General features: G+C 45.9%; 1 protein-coding gene across 1 annotated transcript in view; it reads right to left on the reverse strand.

Moving 5' to 3' along the window:
• LOC144594733 (uncharacterized) overlaps positions 1-18,349 on the reverse strand; it is a 79,629-nt gene that overhangs the window by 8,087 nt on the left and 53,193 nt on the right. The gene's annotated exons all lie outside the window — the stretch shown is intronic.

Raw genomic sequence — 18,349 nt, forward strand, 5'->3', positions numbered from 1 at the left:
CGTCATCCTCTTTATCCTGTATCTGCACACTGTAGATGGCTCGATTGTAATCATGTATTGTCATTCCGCTGGCTGGTTAGCACGCAACAAAAGCTTTTCGCTCTACCTCAGTACAGGTGATAATTAACTAAACTGAACTGAATTGACCTTAAGATAGAGTGACCATCTTACCTTCCACCTCTTGACCGGGGCTATTCCTTCTTCTGCCTCCGCCCCTCTGCTGCCAAATTGCTCACTCCTGCCTTTGTTATGTCTTTCCTTCCAATTCTAATGCTGTGCTGAAACCTCACATAATCTACTTTCTATAGGTTTAAATAACCAAACCACTGCTGCCTACATTTGTTTATTCTGGAACCTTGCATGCCAGCAGTCCTACACTATCTCCCTTACATGGATAGGACAGGTTTGGAGGGATATGGACCAAGCGCAAACAGGTGGACTACTGGAGCTGGGGCATTGTTGGCCGGTGTGGGCATGTTGGGCTGAAGGGCCTGTTTCCACACTGTATCACTCTATGACTCCATCCATCCTGCAGTTCAATGCCTCAAGTTTAAAATTAAATTTCTCAGCCACGACCGCAAAACCACGCATGTTCTTGGTACTCCTTAAATGATTTTTCTTTATGCGGCCCTGATTTATATTGCTCTTCCTGTCCCTCAATTGTCTGATTCAGGAATATTCTCCCTTATTTGCAGAAATGGTGGTTAAGATACCTGCTGGATCATTGACATATGACTCAACAGAAGCGTAGGTAAGATCTAATTCGCTAATTGGCTGTCTGTACTCGGTACCACACAGACTAGCCTTGTGGGAAAAGAAACGCAGTGAAAACCACCACCACGAAAAGCTGCCCAATCCCAACCAAGGAACAGCTACCACCTGGTCACAGGTGTGACTGGAAGACCTGGAAGTCCCTCAACAGGCTTCGTACGGGGATGGGCCGATGCAAGACCAATATGAGCAAATGGGGCTATGCAGACGCGGCAGACACAGAATGTGAATGTGGAATATCTGTACAATCCATGCCACACCTACTAAGATGCCCATTTCTTTGTGAGCAATGCTGCCTGGAAGATCTCGCGGTGGCAAACGAGAAGGCAGGCTGTCCACTGTGCAAGAGCCTGGTCCAACATTTGAAACATAGATGATGGACATGAAAGAAGAAGACATGGTACCACATACCATCGCAAAAATATACTCAGCTGAAAATGACATTATTGAGAGACTGAAAAGTGCCATTGTGGACGGGTCTGTCGCTGCACACCACAGTGCTGGTGGGACTGGCCTGTCTCCGTGGGACGCTGCAGGACTGTACTGTGGTGGGCCGGATGAGGAGCAATGACGAGACGATGTACAGGAATGTCAGCAAGACCAAGGAGCTATGCACTGACTTCAGGAAGCGTGGTGGAGTACATGAATACAATTCTCTGAATGCATTCAAGAGAGAGCTGGATAGAGCTCTTAAGGATAGCGGAGTCAGGGGGTATGGGGAGAAGGCAGGAACGGGGTACTGATTGAGAATGATCAGCCATGAGCACATTGAATGGCGGTGCTGGCTCAAAGGGCCGAATGGCCTCCTCCTGCACTTATTGTCTATTGTCTATTGTCTACATGCCCCAGTTAGCAGCAATGGTGCAGAAGTGGAAAGGCTGAGAAGTTAAAGTATCTTGGCGTTAATATTTTGAAGGATCTGTCGTGGAGCAACCACATCCATGCAGCAGCCAAGAAGCCACGGCAATGGCTCGATTTCCGTGAAAGATTGAGGGAATTCGGCATGTCTCCAACGACTCAAACAAACTTCGACAGATGCACCGTAGAACGCATACTGTTGGGACGCATCACAGGCAGCGTGGTTTAGGAACAGCTCTGCCCAAGACCACAAGAAATTGCAGAGAGTTGTAGATGTAGCCCAACCCACCACACAGACCAGACTTCCCACCGCTGACTCCATCTACCCTGCACGCTGCCTCAGGAAAGCGGCCCATGTAATCAAAGACTTGTCCCACGCCGGGATCCCTTCCTCTCCCTGCCAGTCAGGCAAAAGGTACAGAACCTTAAGAGCACGTAACACCAGATTCAGGAACTGCTTTTCCCCCTCAGTTATCAGACTTCTGAGCCATAAGCTGGGGTACTGTCCGATTCACCTCTATCCTACCCTGGACATTAGAACTGATGTGCTACAATGCAGACAACTACTGCATACTCTGCATTCTGTCGCTATCCCTGCGCTCCTCCTATGGTACTTGAGTTTGAGTTGATTGTATCTATGCATAGTATATCTGATCAGTTTGGACAGCAGGCAGCTTTTCACTAAAACCCGATACATGGGACAATAATAAACTTAAAACTAAACCTAAACCAGTCAGATAGACTCCCAGCAGACAACAGGAAGGGAGATGGCCTGGCAAAGAGTTAGGATGGAGCAAAATAAACACACAGGTTTGCAGATGTAACAGGTTCACAAAAAACCAGCAAGAGGAGTCAAATCCCAGACAAACTGGCAGCGGGAAGTCCCATCGGATCGACGGCTAGAAACCCAGCCAACGTGAGGAAACCGAGGGCCAAACTACATGGGAATTTACACGCCGGGAAGACTAGAAGGGACAAATATATGAACATAAAGAAAAAGGAGTGGATCACCGAGCCCCTCTAGGATCCACCGTTCATTGAGGGTCAGGCTGCGGCCATACCCCGGCAGCAGGCCTAACTCGCCCGCCACGGAACCGGGAAACCAGGAGAGGGAGCCTGACGAGGGGAACCGCCGAGCCCGGCCCACGCTCGTCCCCGAGGATCTGAGGACCAGAGTGGAGGGAGTTGGCAACAGTGGACGCAAGAACAAAGGGCCAGTATGAAGAACCGGCGTCTTACGTTCCGCGCCCTCTAGGTCGGCTGCAGGAGACACCATCAGGCACAAAGGCTGAAGGTGGCCGGGCCAGGAGAGGGACGACAGTTCGCTGGACGATCCGGACGGCTGCAATGAGTCTTTATGGCCTAGGCTTTCATAATGATGCCAGACCCGGCGACTCGTGGATATGGTCTTAGTGGGCTATTTCTATACACTTTGTACATTATGGGATTGTGCTTATATATAGTTCAGGCATGTGAGTGAGGTCAAAAACAAAAAGAGGAAAAGAGCCGAGCATTTGCGTAAGGTGTGCAGTGGGGGTAAAAAATCTGGAAAAGTTTGGAAAATTCACACACAAAATTACCTCTTTTAGTGCATTTCAAAGTAAAAACGGACATTACAAAATAATATGAATATGTCACTGTATACTAATAACATTTTTATTATTTTAATTAATTTAGTTATATAATCTTGCACTTAAATTTAATATTTGCTCATTACAGTCCCACCACTTAATTTCTGGCACTCTTGGTTCCAGAGCTTTGCTGGTTTATCCAGCCGGCCAAGGAAGTCGGCTATGGGGATAGATAGATGTGCTGGCTCCAGCTGGGCTGGAGTTCCAGAGCCCCGGCCGCAGGTTGCAAATTCAACCCACCGATCGTCTGTGGAAGTCCCGATGAGGTCGGGTTTGGCTGCCTTGCCCAGCCCAGGTGCCACATTTTCGGGGAGACTTCCAGGGCGCGGGTGATTTCAAGTGGGCTCTAGTAATTTTGTCCGGATTTCAATGATTAGCGGCTATTTCTCGCGGAAGTCCTAGTGACCTTCAGCGGAATCCTAGTGTTTATTTTCTTTTTTATCCTTTCTTTTTTTCGATCCGATTTCTCAGTTGGTAAACGTGATTTTAGCAACGTGAAAACCGCGGAAATCATGCACAAAACGTGGAAAATGGATTTTAAAAACACGGAAATCCACGGAAACGGAGATTTCCTGATAGTTATAATTTACTGAACTGTATGTATACCTCAGTACATGTGATAATAAAGAACCGTTGAACCATTGATCATGGCTGATCTTCTCCCTTACCTCCATTTTCCAGCACCATGCCCATATCCCTCGATTCCTTTAACAATCAGAAGCTTATTTATTTCAGCTTTAAATAAATACAGTGGAAGAGGTTCCACATCCTTCAAAAATTGAGTTTTCCAGAAGTTCCTCACTCTCTGAAGGTGGAAATTGTTGCCCAGTTTACCATAAACATCCAATCCCCTTATTTTGAAACCATGTTCCCCTGCTTCCAGACGCTGCTGCCCAGGTAAATGAATGAATGAATGAATGAATGAATGAATGAATGAATGAATGAATGAATGAATGAATGAATGTGCCTTGGTGCTCCACTCACAAATGACAGCACAAACATACAGTTCATAATTAAGAATAAAGCATAACGTATCAAAACAATAAGGATACACCATTAAACATGTGGGTGAAAATAAACCAGAGCAAAAAAGAGACTACAGACTTTGGTTATTGAGAAGAACTATCACTTGTGGAAAAAAAACCTGTTTTTATGTCTGGCTGTGGCTGCTTCCCTACATCTGATTCTTCTAAACTTTAAAGAATAGTTTCGTTTTTATTTTGGTTTCGTTTATTGTCACGTGTACCAAGGTACAGTGTAAAGTTTTTGTTGCGTGCTAAACAGCCAGCGGAATGACAATGCATGATTACAGTCGAGCCATTCACAGTGCACAGATACGTGAAAAGGGGAATAACGTGAATAACGTTTAGCGCAAGATAAAGTCCAGTAAAGTCATATCTTTGATAGTCTGAGGGTCTCCAATGAGGTAGATAGTAGTTCAGGACTGTTCTGCAGTTGTGGTAGGATTGTTCAGTTACCTGATAACAGCTGGGAAGAAAACTGTCCCTGAATCTGGAGGTGTGCGTTTTCACACTTCTAAACCTTTTGCCCGAAGGGAGAAGGGAGAAGAGGGAGTGGCCATCCTTGATTATGCTGCTAGCCTTGCCAAGAGGTATAAATGGACAATAGACAATAGGTGCAGAAGGAGGCCATTCGGCTCTTCAAGCCAGCACCGCCATTCAATATGATCGTGGCTGATCATTCTCAATCAATGGAGTCAATGGACTCTCCTTCCCTCCCTCTCCTGCATTTTGTTAGCAAGAAAATATTTTTAATTGGTTGCTTTGGGTAATTGACATTTTATTTTGAGTGTTGAAACGCTTTTCCCTTCCACCTTGTGTGGATTCCCGATGGTTTCAGTACTCCACGGGATTCTTGAGAGAATGTTAAATGCTGTCGTGTTCTTCGCTTGTGACCCTTCAATAACTTGACGCGTGCCTTTGTAACCACGACTCAATGTAATGGACCGGTTGCTGTTTGCAGGAAAGGGATGGTGTGCATGTTGCATGTGAGACCCGGCACTATTGACAGCTGAATCTCTGCATCTGGTAGCAATACCAGCAACACCAGCATCAAAGGCTTTTCCCTCCATTGGCACAATAATTCACACAAAATAGACCCGTAAAGCTGGAGTAAACTCAGCGGGTCAGGCAGCATCTCTGGAGAGAAGGAATGGGTGACGTTTCGGGTCGAGACCCTTCTTCTGTCTTCAGTGTGAAGAAGGGTCTCGACCCGACACGTCACCCATTCCTTCTCTCCAGAGATATTGCCTGTCCCACTGGGTTACTCCAGCTTTACGTGTCGATCTTCGGTTTAAACCAGCATCTGCAGTTCCTTCCTACGCAATACCTACAGAAAATAGTTTTTTTGGAACATTTTCAGAGGGAGTGAAAGCTGGAAGAGAAATCTAAAGCCTGCTTTCCAAAGCCCTGAGCACCATCCTGTCATGTCTGACACAGGTCATGAATTTTTCCCTGTTGTGGGTCCGGTCAGAGCCTTGGCTTTACCAGGGGCTGAATATGACTTTGACTGCCTGGGGCAGGGATGCACAGAGCTGTCACATAGACCACGACCTGCTTATTTTGGCACATTTGTCAGAGCCTTTTGCAGGAAAAACAAAGTATGAATATACATATTTCTGTCTCAGTGCATGCTGACCTCTGATTCCTTCCAACATGTTTTAAATTATGTTCCAGTGCTGTTAACGTGAACTCTGCAGCACACACAACGTTGGCTTTGTGAGCAACATGGACAGAAAATGGATACTCCGTAAATTAACTGTGGAATTTGACCAAGAGATCTGTTCACATTGATTTAATTAAAGATTATGGTGGAGGGCAAGACAAACAGCGACAGTCGCAAAGAAAGGCGAGACCGTGGACTTGGCAATGTGTGATGAGCATACAGATACATAGATAATAAATATCTTGCAAAGTGTGTTGGTGGTCTTGTTCTTAGTCTAACAAGACTGTGCCACTGTGTCCAGACCCAAGGATTTCACCTTTGATGTTGTCATCAGGAAAAGGAGAGTGCAGTCTGAAAGTCATCAATAAAATCATATGGCCGTACATGATAGGAGCAGAATTAGGCCATTCGGCCCCTCAAGACTACACCACCATTCAATTATGGCTGATCTATCTCTCCCATCTAACCCTATTCTCCTGCCTTCTCCGCATAACCTCTGATACCCGTACTAATCAAGAATCTATCTATCTCTGCCTTAAATATATCCACTGACTTGGCCTCCACAGCCTTCTGTGGAAAAAGAATTCCACAGATTCACTACCCTCGGACTAAAGAAATTCCTCCTCATCTCCTTCCTAAAAGAACGTCCTTTAATTCTGAGGCTATAACCTCTAGTCCTAGACTCTCCCACTAGTGGAAACATCCTCTCCACATCCACTCTCTTCAAAATACATGACAATTAATGTGGGGCGGCACAGTGGTAGAGTTGCTGCCTTACAGCGCCAGTGATCCAGGTGCGATCCTGACTACGAATGCTGTCTGTATAGAGTTTGTACGTTCTCCCCGTGACCTGCGTGGGTTTTCTCCGGGAGTTCCAGTTTCCTCCCACACCCCAAAGACGAGTGGGTTTGTAGGTTAAATTGTAAGTTGTCCCTGGTGTGTAGGATAGTGCTCGTATACAGGGATCGCTGGTGACACGGACTCGATGGGCCGAAGGGCCTGTTTCCGCGCTGTATCTCCAAACTAAACTAAATTAAAGAGAAAAAAAAAATCTTTGTAATATGGTGAAAGATTGAGTAGATTTTTAGATTTAGAGATACAGCGCAGAAACAGGCCCTTCGGCCCACCGGGTCCGTGCCGCCCAGCGATCCCCGCACACTAACACTATCCTACACCCACTAGGGACAATTTTTACATTTGCCCAACCAATTAGCCTACAAACCTGTACGTCTTTGGAGTGTGGGAGGAAACCGAAAATCTCGGAGAAAACCCACGCAGGTCATGGGGAGAACGTACAAACTCCGTACAGACAGCACCCGTAGTCAGGATCGAACCTGAGTCTCCGGCACTGCATTCGCTGTAAGGCAGCAACTCTACCGCTGCGCCACCGTGCGGCACAAGTAGCCTTGATGTTTAGAGAGTCTTGGGTGTGCCTGTACATAAGTCACCAATGGCCATCAGTCAGTTGCAATTAGTGATTAGCAGACACAAGGAGAGCTAATATTTATTATGAGAGGGTTTGAATAAAGGAGCAAAAAGAAATCTTATTGCAAAGTGATGAGATTCCACCGGGACTGTTTTGCACAGTTTTAGTCATCTTACTAAGAAAGGATGTCCTAACCTAGATGGAGAGCAACAAAGAGTCAGTGGGGTTTGTTCCAGGGACAGCAGGTTTAGAAACATAGAACAGAAACATAGAAAATAGGTGCCGGAGGAGGCCATTTTGCCTCTCGAGCTAGCACCGCCATTCATTGTGATCATGGCTGATCATCCACAATCAGTAACCCGTGCCTGTCTTCTCCCCATATCCCTTGATTCCGCTAGCTCCTAGAGCTCTATCTAAGCTCTAGGTTTGTTGTATGAAGGGAGATGTAGTAGTTATGGATTATACTCAAGGATGCATTCTCAACCCCCTTCTTTACTCCTTGTACACCCACGATTGTGAAGCCATGCACAAATCTAATTCAATTTATGCATTCACAGATGATACCATCATTATGGGCCGGATAATGATGAGACCGGAGTGCAGGAAGGAGGTAGAGAACCTCATGGCTTGGTGTCGAGACAACAACCGTTCTCTCAGGCAGCATCTCTGGAGAGAAGGAATGGGGGACGTTTCGAGTCGAGACCCTTCTTCAGACTGAGTCAGGGGAGAGGGAGACATAAGAGGCATGGAAGGGCAAGGTGTGAAAACAAGAGATCAAAGGGGACAAACTAGTCAGAGAACTAGGATGGGGAGGGATGAAGAGAAAGGGAAAGCAAGGGTTACTTGAAGTTAGAGACGTCAATATTCATACCCTGGGGGGGTAAGCTGCCCAAGCAAAATATGGCAGTGGAGGAGGCCCAGGACAGAAAGGTCAGTGTGGGAATGGGAGGGGGAGTTAAAGTGTTTAGCAATCGGGAGATCAGGTAGGTTTAGCCTGACTGAGCGAAGGTGTTCAACGAAACGATCGCCGAGCCTGCGCTTGGTCTCACCGATATATTGGAGTCCACCCCTAAAACAGTGGATACAGTGGACGAGGTTAGAGGAAGTGCAAGTCAACCTCTGCTTCACCTGAAAAGACGGTCGGAGTCCTTGGACGGAGGTACAGGGACAGGTGTTGCGTCTCCTGTGGTTACAGGGGAAAGTACCTGGGGAGGGGGTGGTTTTGGTGGGAAAGGACGAGTTAACCAGGGAGTTATTGAGGGAACGGTCTCTGCAGTCCCAAGGTCATGACCTTGCTAAATAAGCAGGAATCTTATTTACTGCAATAAAATGTCTTTCTATGGATTTTGCCCAAACTGCTGTTTTCATTCACCACCAACACCACGGTTAAATAAAATACGTTCTCCCTGTGACCGTGTGGCTTTTCTCCCACATTCCAAAGACGTGCAGGTTTGTAGGGTTCTTGGTCATCTCCCTGACCAAGGCCCTTCTCCCCCGATTGCTCAGTTTGGCCGGGCGGCCAGCTCTATGATGATATTTCAGTTATTTCTTTTTAATTACTTTGCAAAAATTTCTAAACACCTGTTTTCGCTTTTGTATTATGGGGTATTGTGTGTAGATTGATGATAAAAAAAAGAATTTAATCCATTTTAAAATGAGGCTGGAACAGAGCAAAAGGTGGAAAAGGTGAAGAGGTGTGAATAGTTTCTGAATGCACTGTATGTGCTGAATGTCCACCAACCGCATTCTGCATTGCAACATTCCAAAAGATTATTCTTTCCTTTCTTCTCTGCACTCCCTCTCTTTACACCTCCTCCCTGAAGATTAACTAACATTAACACGTTATCAGCACCCATTCTCACTCAATACCAAACGGTGACATCCATCTTCACTTGGTCTCCACACTGTTTCAGCATTCACCTTGCTCTCTGCAATATCCCCACCTTCACCACTATCAATTTAAACATTGCTCATTTTCAAAATGTTCCCAGTTTGGAAAGGTCATTGGCTTGAAACATCAACATTATTTCTCTCTCCATAAAAACTACCTGAACTGTGCAGTATTTTCATCATTCTTTGTTCATTTCCATTAAAGAGCTGCAACTCAAAAATTGGCCAACAAATTTCATTGAAACAGAAGTAGTCACACAGCATGGAAACAGGCCCTTCTGCCCAACTTGTCCACACTAACCAAGATGCACTATCCACACTAGTCCAAACTGCCTGTGTTTGGCCCATATCTTTCTAAACCTTTCATATCCAAAGTCTGTAGTCTCTTTTTTGCCCTGGTTTATTTTCACCCACATGTTTAAACCGTAATGTTGTATCCTTATGGTTTTGATGTGGTTATGCTTTATTCTTAATTGTTAACTGTATGTTTGTGTTGTCATTTGTGAGCGGAGCACCAAGGCACATTCCTTGTATCTCCCGGTGGCCGAGCACTTCAACTCCCCCTCCCACTCTAACCTTTCTGTCATGGGCCTCCTCCAGTGCCATAGTGAGGCCCACCGGAAATTGGAGGAACAGCACCTCATATTTCGCCTGGGCAGCTTGCAGCCCAGTGGTATGAACCCTTCTCCCACTTTAGATAGTTCCTCTGTCCCTCTCTTCCCCCTCCCCCTTGCCAGATCTCCCTCCATCTTCCTGTCTCCACCTATATCCTTCCTTTGTCCCGCCCCCCTGACATCAGTCTGAAGAAGGGTCTCGACCCAAAACGTCACCCATTCCTTCTCTCCTGAGATGCTGCCTGACCTGCTGAGTTACTCCAGCATTTTGTGAATAAATACCTTCGATTTGTACCAGTATCTGCAGTTATTGTCTTATATTCCTTGTATATGCACATGCTTGGCCAATAAACTTATTAATTCATTCATATCCACATACTTGTCCAAATTACTTTTTAATGTGGTGATAGTACCTGCTTCAACTACCTCCCATGGCAACTTATTCCATATATTCATTACCATGTGTGAAAAAGTTGCCCCTCAGTTTCCTATTACAAATTTCCCCTCTTCTCTTCAAGCAAGGTCCTCTAGTTCTTGACTCTGGGTACAGGACTATGTATTTGCCTGATATATTCCCCTCATGATCTGAACCATGGTGTTCAATCAATATTTTTAAAAAATAGGAAATTAGGAAATTTTAAGACATGGTTTTCACTCTATCAAAATAATGGCCCTGTGCATTCTTCAGTAGCACATCGAGGAAGCTGAACCTGTGAAGAAGGATTCCGACCCAAAGTCACCAATCCATGATCTCCAGAGATGCTGCATGACCTGCCCAGTTACTCCAGCACTTTACAGTTTTTTTGTAAACCAGCATCTGCATTTCCTTGTTTCTCTCTTTATTCATTTAAAAATCTAGCGTGATATCCTACATTGAAAAGGGCATAAAAAAAGGTGAGGAATTAATCCTGACCAGAGTTTTCTTCATTCCCATGAATGGGAATTATGAAGTTTGTAGGTTCATGATTGACTCCAGGTACATGCACGTTAATGGTTTAGGCTGAGAATCCAGTGCTATGCACAGTGACAGTGCAGCCTTGTCGAAGGTGGCATTGATCAGAGTTCCCATTAAACCTCCATTTGCACTCTCAGGTGGACTGAAAGGTTCCAACGAGAATATTCATCAGAGGCGCAGAGCCAATTTACCTGAATCATCCACACTTATCAGATCATTAGCACATTGTTGGTCGACGTCTAGGGGTCAATTGCTGGGTCTCGTGTGTTGCGAAAGTAAAACAAACAGTAGGTAGACACAAAATGCTGGAGTAACTCAGCGGGTCAGGCAGCATCTCAGGAGAGAAGGAATAGGTGACGTTTCGGGTCGAGACCATTCTTCAGACTTCTTCTTGTGTCAACCTTCGATTTAAACCAGCATCTGCAGTTTTATTTTCCAAAAACAAACAGTAACTACACTTTAGAAAAATAGAAACATAGAAAATAGGTGCAGGAGTAAGCCATTCGAGCCAGCACCGCCATTCAATATGATCATGGCTGATCATCCAAAATCAGTACCCCGTTCCTGCTTTTCCCCATATCCCTTGATTCTGTTAGCCCCAATAGCCCAATCTAACTCTCTTGAAAACATCCAATGAATTGGCCTCCACTGCTTTCTGTGGCAGAGAATTCTCTGGGTGAAAAAGTTTTTCCTCGTTTCAGTCCTAAATGGCCTACCCTTTATTCTTAAACTGTGACCCCTGGTTCTGGACTTTAGTATCACTTAATTGGTTGCAAAGTGCCTAGGGATGTAAAAGGTGCTTATAAACATCAGTCTCTTTCTATTTGGAACTGGAAAGAACGAGTGCATATTTGTTGTTGAAACCTACTGATGTTCCCAGGGACACACTCAGATGCAGACATCAAGTGCTGTTGGAGGATCATCAACTCGTTGAAAGACGCTCTTTGGTCGGCGTGAGCGAGCAGAGCGAGATGTCCATCAGGGAATGTTGCCGACTGGCCCGCTCCAGACTGGAGCAGTACGTGCTGAGGGACTCGCTGAAGCTCAGTGCAGGTTCTGTGGGGGAGGATGCTGCTGGATATTGGGGGGGGGGGCAGGATCTGGTGGAGACGCCCATCAAACAAGGGAAGGGATATGAACCCAGAGGGCCACAGGAGTAGCAAGGGTACCGGATATAAGGATAGTTCGTGAACACTACCGAATATCACAACCATGGGTGTATAAACGCTGAGAATGTCAGAGGAGGTTTTGCACTAATCTTGTTTTGCATATTTAACAAAATTTGAAACAAGTTTATATGTGAGGAAAAAAAAACCCTAGTGATTTAGTCCTTCCATAAATTGAAGCCTCACCTCCATTATATCTCACTCCAACCAAATAGCATCGCTCCTCCACTCGGTTATAGAGAATCACCTTTCCCATTTGGGATTACCAATTCTTCAGAGATGCTGACTAACCCACTGAGTTACTCCAGCACTTTGTTTCCTTCAGGGAATCCTGATATCAACGTAACCAAGGGTTGGGGTAACGCATACAGCAGGTATAGATAACTACACCGATCAGCCAAAACATTATGACCACTGACAGACGAAGTGAATAACATTGATTATCTTGTTACAATGGCACCTGTCAAGGGGTGGGGTTAGTGAACAGTCAGTTCTTGAAGTTGACGTGTTGGATGCAGGAGAAATGGGCAGGGGTAAAGACCTGAGCGACTTTGACAAGGGCCAAATTGTTATGGCCAGACGACTGGGTCAGAGCATCTCTGAAACGGCAAGGCTTGTGGGGTGCTCCCGGTCAGCAGTGGTGAGTACCTACCGACAGTGGTCCGAGGAGGGACAAACCACACACCGGCGACAGGGTGTTGGGCGCCCAAGGCTCATCGATGCGCGAGGGCACCGAAAGCTATCCAATCTGGTCCGATTGACAGAAGGTCGACTGTGGCACAAGTCACAGAAACTTTTAATGGTGGTCACGGGAGGAATGTGTCACAATGCACAGTGCATCGCACCCTGCTGCGTATGGGGCTGCACACGGAGGACCAACAGCATATTAGGCTGGTGGTCATAATGTTTTGGCTCATCAGGTCGTAATGTTTTGGCTGATCGGTGTAAATATATAAAAGATAGACACAAAAAGCTGGAGTAACTCAGCGGGACAGGCAGCATCTCTGGAGAGAAGGAATGTGTGACATTTCGGATCGAGACCCTTCTTCATGAAGGCTTGCTTTAGACCATAGTGTAGGGAAACGCTGGAAATGGAAATTAGGAAGGGCCGGAGGGGTGACAGAAGCTTTTCACTGCACCTCAGTGCACACAACATAAAACGAAACTGAACTGAGCTGTACCGAACAGGCAACAAATCACTGGCAGACAGCATTGAGATAAATCCAAAAGCATTTTTTGTGGACATTAAGGAAAAAAATCTACCAAGGAGTGTGTCCATTAGGTGCAACTGGGGCAATCTGTGTGTGGAGCCAAAGGGTATAGGCAAGGTCCTAAATGAGTCATTTTTAATCAGTGTTTAGAAGGGAAACAGACTTTGTGGTTTGTAGAACTCAAAAGGGAAGATGAAGTTCTAATGCATGCATGCATTAAATAAGATTAAGTACACCATGCCTTAACAGACTTGAAAGGTTTACCGAAGCCAATTAATCTACAAACCTGTCCGCCTTTGGAGAATGGGAGGAAACTGGAGCACCCAGAGAAAACCTGGAGGACAAGTCAATGGATATTTTTAAGGCAGAGATTGACAGATTCTTGATTAGTAAGGGTGTCAGGGGTTATTGGGAGAAGGCAGGAGAACGGGGTCGAGAGGGAAAGATAAATCAGTCATGATTGAATGGCAGAGTAACCTTGCTGGGCCGAATAGCCTAATTCTGCTCCTATAACTCATGAACTTATGACCGACCGCATGGGTTTTCTCCGTGTGCTCCGGTTTCATCCTGCATTCCAAAGACGTGATAGTTTGTAGGTTAATTGGCTTCTGTAAATTGTCACTTGTGCGTAGGATAGGGTGATCATTGGTCGGTGTGGACTCGATGGGCCGAAGGGCCTTTTCCCCACACTGTATCTCTAAATTTAAACTAAATGACATCTTAAAAGTGTCTTCCATGGTTCCACAACTGTAGCTGCCACCTAAAGGTGCAAACGCGATCTATGAAACACTGGCAGCTCATGTCGTCTCCTGTATTCAGAATGATGGATGCTTACATTAGCAAAAGAAACATACTGCAACTATCGTCTGATCTGTTCAGGCCTTGACTGGCTTCCAGGAGACTGCGGAGAAGCCGGGCGGCGAGGCCTGTCTGGGCCGATGGAGCCTCAGCGGTGGTGGCGATGGGGCCTCGGCTGCAGGAGACGCGGCAGCAGGTGCCTCGGCTTTGCGGTCGATGAAGATGAGGGGGGAGGGGAAGACAATGGGGACCCAGCGTGGGGGAACTGCCCTGAGGGACGGTGGGAGAACAAAGGGGGACCTGGTGTGGGAGCACTCTGGTTTAGAATCCTCTGCCCAGGGGTTAAGTCTGTGTTTGTTTGTTTGTTTGTTTGTTCTGGTGAAGGCGCTTTTTGCACACGGCAGCCAGCCAACAGTCGCTTGTCTTTTTCTTACCACTTTTAGATTTTAGATTTAGAGATACAGCGCGGAAACAGGCCCTTCGGCCCACCGAGTCCGCGCCGCCCAGCGATCCCCGCACATTAACACTATCCTATACACACTAGGGACAATTTAAAAAAAAACATTTACCCAGTCAATTAACCTACATACCTGTATGCCTTTGGAGTGTGGGAGGAAACCGAAGATCTCGGAGAAAACCCACGCAAGTCACGGGGAGAACGTACAAACTCCGTACAGACGGCAGAGTTTAATTTCAAGTTTTTGTATACCTTGTGTGTTGTGTCTGTCGGCAAACAATTTCCCTCCGAGGATGAATTAAGTCTATCGTATTGTTTACTTAAGTGGATGTGAATCCACTTTTTTCTATTCTGTTTTGTAGTTTAGCACAATCTGCAGGCGTTGCCACTTTCATTTCACTGCACATCTATGTGACAAATAAAGTTGACTTGACTTGACTTGAATGAACATTAATGACTGACTCAGCAGCAAAGATCAAGTTGTTTTCCTATTTCTATATAAAGTGATCCACAGTAAAAGTTCAGTGTAACCTTAAGACTAAATTTATGAGCATTTTACAAGTAGACTCCCACATACACAGTGATCGTCCTATTTCAGTTACTGAACTCATCCCTCCCTCTACCTAATGATATTGTGATTTACACCATTTCTAGATAACTCAACTTCACAGTAGTTGGTAAGGCATACATTTTTTCAAGGGGTGACAAAAAACTGCAGGTGCTGGTTTTCAAAGAACAGATGCTTGTTTACTTTCTTCATGATTGTATTTCCATCGAGCTCAATGCTCATTTTACCTCACCTCAGCTTTTCTGCTTTAGGTCAAATTTTAATTTAAAGATACAGCATGGAAACAGGCCTTTCGGCCCACCGCGTCCATGCCAACCAGCGATCCCCGCACATTATCACCATCCTACACACACTAGGGGCAGTTTACATTTATACCGAGCCAATTAACCTACAAACCTGTACGTCTTTGGAGTGTGGGAAGAAACCGAAGATCTCGGGAGAAAACCCACGCAGGTCACGGGGAGAACGTACAAACTCCGTACAGACAGCACCCGTAGTTGGGATCAAACCTGGGTCACCGGCGCTGTAGGGCAGCAACTCTACCGCTGCGCCACTGTGCTGCCCAAATAATACATGTTTGGTGTCAATTAAAGCAACACTTGGTATTCAATGGAAAACAGTCTAATTACAATGAACAAATACCCTGGCCGATTCTCCTCCACTGCACTGCAAGAACTAGGCTGTTGAAGGTGGAGTCACTAACTAAGGTTCCATTCGCCCCTTCAGGTAAAAAAAAATCCCTTGCACTGTTTCAACCAAAAAAAAAAATTACCATTGGTATTCTAGTCAGTATGTATCCCCCATCCAACAACACAAACTGATAATGCCACAAGGTACAGGAGCTTTTGGTAATCACTGTTTGAGCATTACAGCAATAACTATAATCTGTACGTATTCACTGATGGCTTTTCTTACGTCTTGAGGTCAGTAGTGGGTCTGTTCATTGATGGCTGGACAACATTTAATTCCATCTGCAACTCCTCAGCAAATGCAGACCCCACCTGTCTGCAACAAGACCTGGACAACCTGCTCGCTAAAACGTGATAAATGGCAGGTTACACACAGCAAAGTATAACAATTAGAGAGTGGGCCTGAGTGACTATTTATCACTGATGACCCTCGGACTATCTTTAATCCGACTTTACCTTGCACTAAACGTTATTCTCCTCATCATGTGTCTGTACGCCGTGGATGGGTCAATTGTAATCATGTATAGTCTTTCCGCTGACTGGTTAGCACACAGCAAAAGGTTTTCACTGTACTTGGTACACGTGACGATAAACTAAACTAAACTATCCTTGACGTTCCATGACATTGCAGAGTCTACTTACAATATAATATATTCCTTTTTTTCGTCCCACACCGGGGAAATTTACAGTGTTACAGCAGCAAAGTGGATAACAAGTGATCATTCCTTATAAATAAAAGATACATCAATTGTCATCAGTTTTCTGTGTGTTCTTAGCTGTTACTGTTGACTCATCTGCTGGGAGCAGTCCTGGTTGTGCAGTCGCACAGCAGCGGGAAGGAAGGACCTCCTATATCTCCCCTTCACGCACTTGGGGTGAAGGAGTCTGTCACTGAAGGAGCTACTCAGTGCAGTGACAGTGTCCTGCATGGGGTGGGAGTCGTTGTCCAGCAGCGATGTTAGTTTTGCCATCATCCTCCTCTCTCCCACCACCTGCACCTACGTTAAAATATTGAACATTACTATTGACCAGAAAAACATCTGGAGAAAGCCATGTATAGTTACAATGGACAACCTGCAGTGATAGCTTCTGACATCCCAGTCTTTCCATTCACTGCAAGGTGCACCTCTAGAAATTGGTAAAATATTCTCCACTTGCTATTGAGGGCGTGCAGCGTAGGTTCACTAGGTTAATTCCCGGAATGGCGGGACTGTCGTATGTTGAAAGGCTGGAGCAATTAGGCATGTATACACTGGAATTTAGAAGGATGAGGGGGGATCTTATTGAAACATATAAGATAATTAGGGGATTGGACACATTAGAGGCAGGAAACATGTTCCCAATGTTGGGGGAGTCCAGAACAAGGGGCCACACTTTAAGAATAAGGGGTAGGCCATTTAGAACGGAGATGAGGAAGAACTTTTTCAGTCAGAGAGTGGTGAAGGTGTGGAATTCTCTGCCTCAGAAGGCAGTGGAGGCCAGTTCGTTGGATGCTTTCAAGAGAGAGCTGGATAGAGCTCTTAAGGATAGCGGAGTGAGGGGGTATGGGGAGAAGGCAGGAACGGGGTACTGATTGAGAGTGATCAGCCATGATCGCATTGAATGGCGGTGCTGGCTCGAAGGGCTGAATGGCCTACTCCTGCACCTATTGTTTAATGTCTATTGCCTGGTTGAGTTTTGAAGAGCCTTCAAGATGGCAGCAGTGGTGGGGAAAGAGAGTGGGTTGGGGCTTGCCTACCATGCCCTCGATGGCACCCTGGATAGACTGCAGGAGGTGTCCCAGGGCATGATGGCCGAGCGATGGCCATTGGAGTCGAGGGGTCAGTTGGAAGGAACTGCAGATGCTGGTTTACACCGAAGGTAGACTCAAAATGCTGGAGTAACTCAGAGGGACAGGTGGATAAAATGGGATGGGTGGTTTCAGGTTGAGACCCTTCTTCAGAGGCGGGGGATGGGTTGTTTACAGGCTGATGTTGAGGAGGCATCGGAGCGGTCGATTGGGTGGAGTGGGCCGCTGGAGGCCCTGGAGCAGCCAGGGTGTCCATTACATGGGGCACCATTCCAAGAGGCCGAGCACGTGGAGCGGACGGGGCCTGAAGTCAATACATGATCAGGCCAGGCCGACCCCTGCAACTCCAATCCAGTGTCGGCGCCACGACAAGTTATGGCCAAGTTACAACTAACATTCTTTTAGATTTTGGACTTGAAGAGTACAGGATGGCACCTAAAACATGGCGACTCGTGTACTTACTCAGTGTGGTCTGTTAACCTACACTCTTACACTTGGTATCATTGTGCCTAATGTATAGTACAATTATATGCAAAAAAAGAATTTTGCTGTGCTATGGTATTTGGGACAAGAAAGTACCATTGAACCATTTGCAGCCTCAATAATACTCAAGATGGTAGTGGATTCAAGCCGGCTTAATTGACTGGATCCCCAACCTCCACAACTTTACACCTCATCTTCTTCACCTCTGTTTACCATGGCTCCTCTTCGGATCATTCACCTTGTTGTGGTGAAGAGGCTTGCTTGCCCCCATGATTCCGAGAGCGATGCCGTCGGAAGCACTGGCTTCTGGTAGGGCCACCCATGGCGGTAAGGTCGAGGACGAGGGTCCAGACTAAGA

This window comes from Rhinoraja longicauda, chromosome 6 (genome assembly GCF_053455715.1).
Source record: "Rhinoraja longicauda isolate Sanriku21f chromosome 6, sRhiLon1.1, whole genome shotgun sequence".
Lineage (NCBI taxonomy): Eukaryota > Metazoa > Chordata > Chondrichthyes > Rajiformes > Arhynchobatidae > Rhinoraja > Rhinoraja longicauda.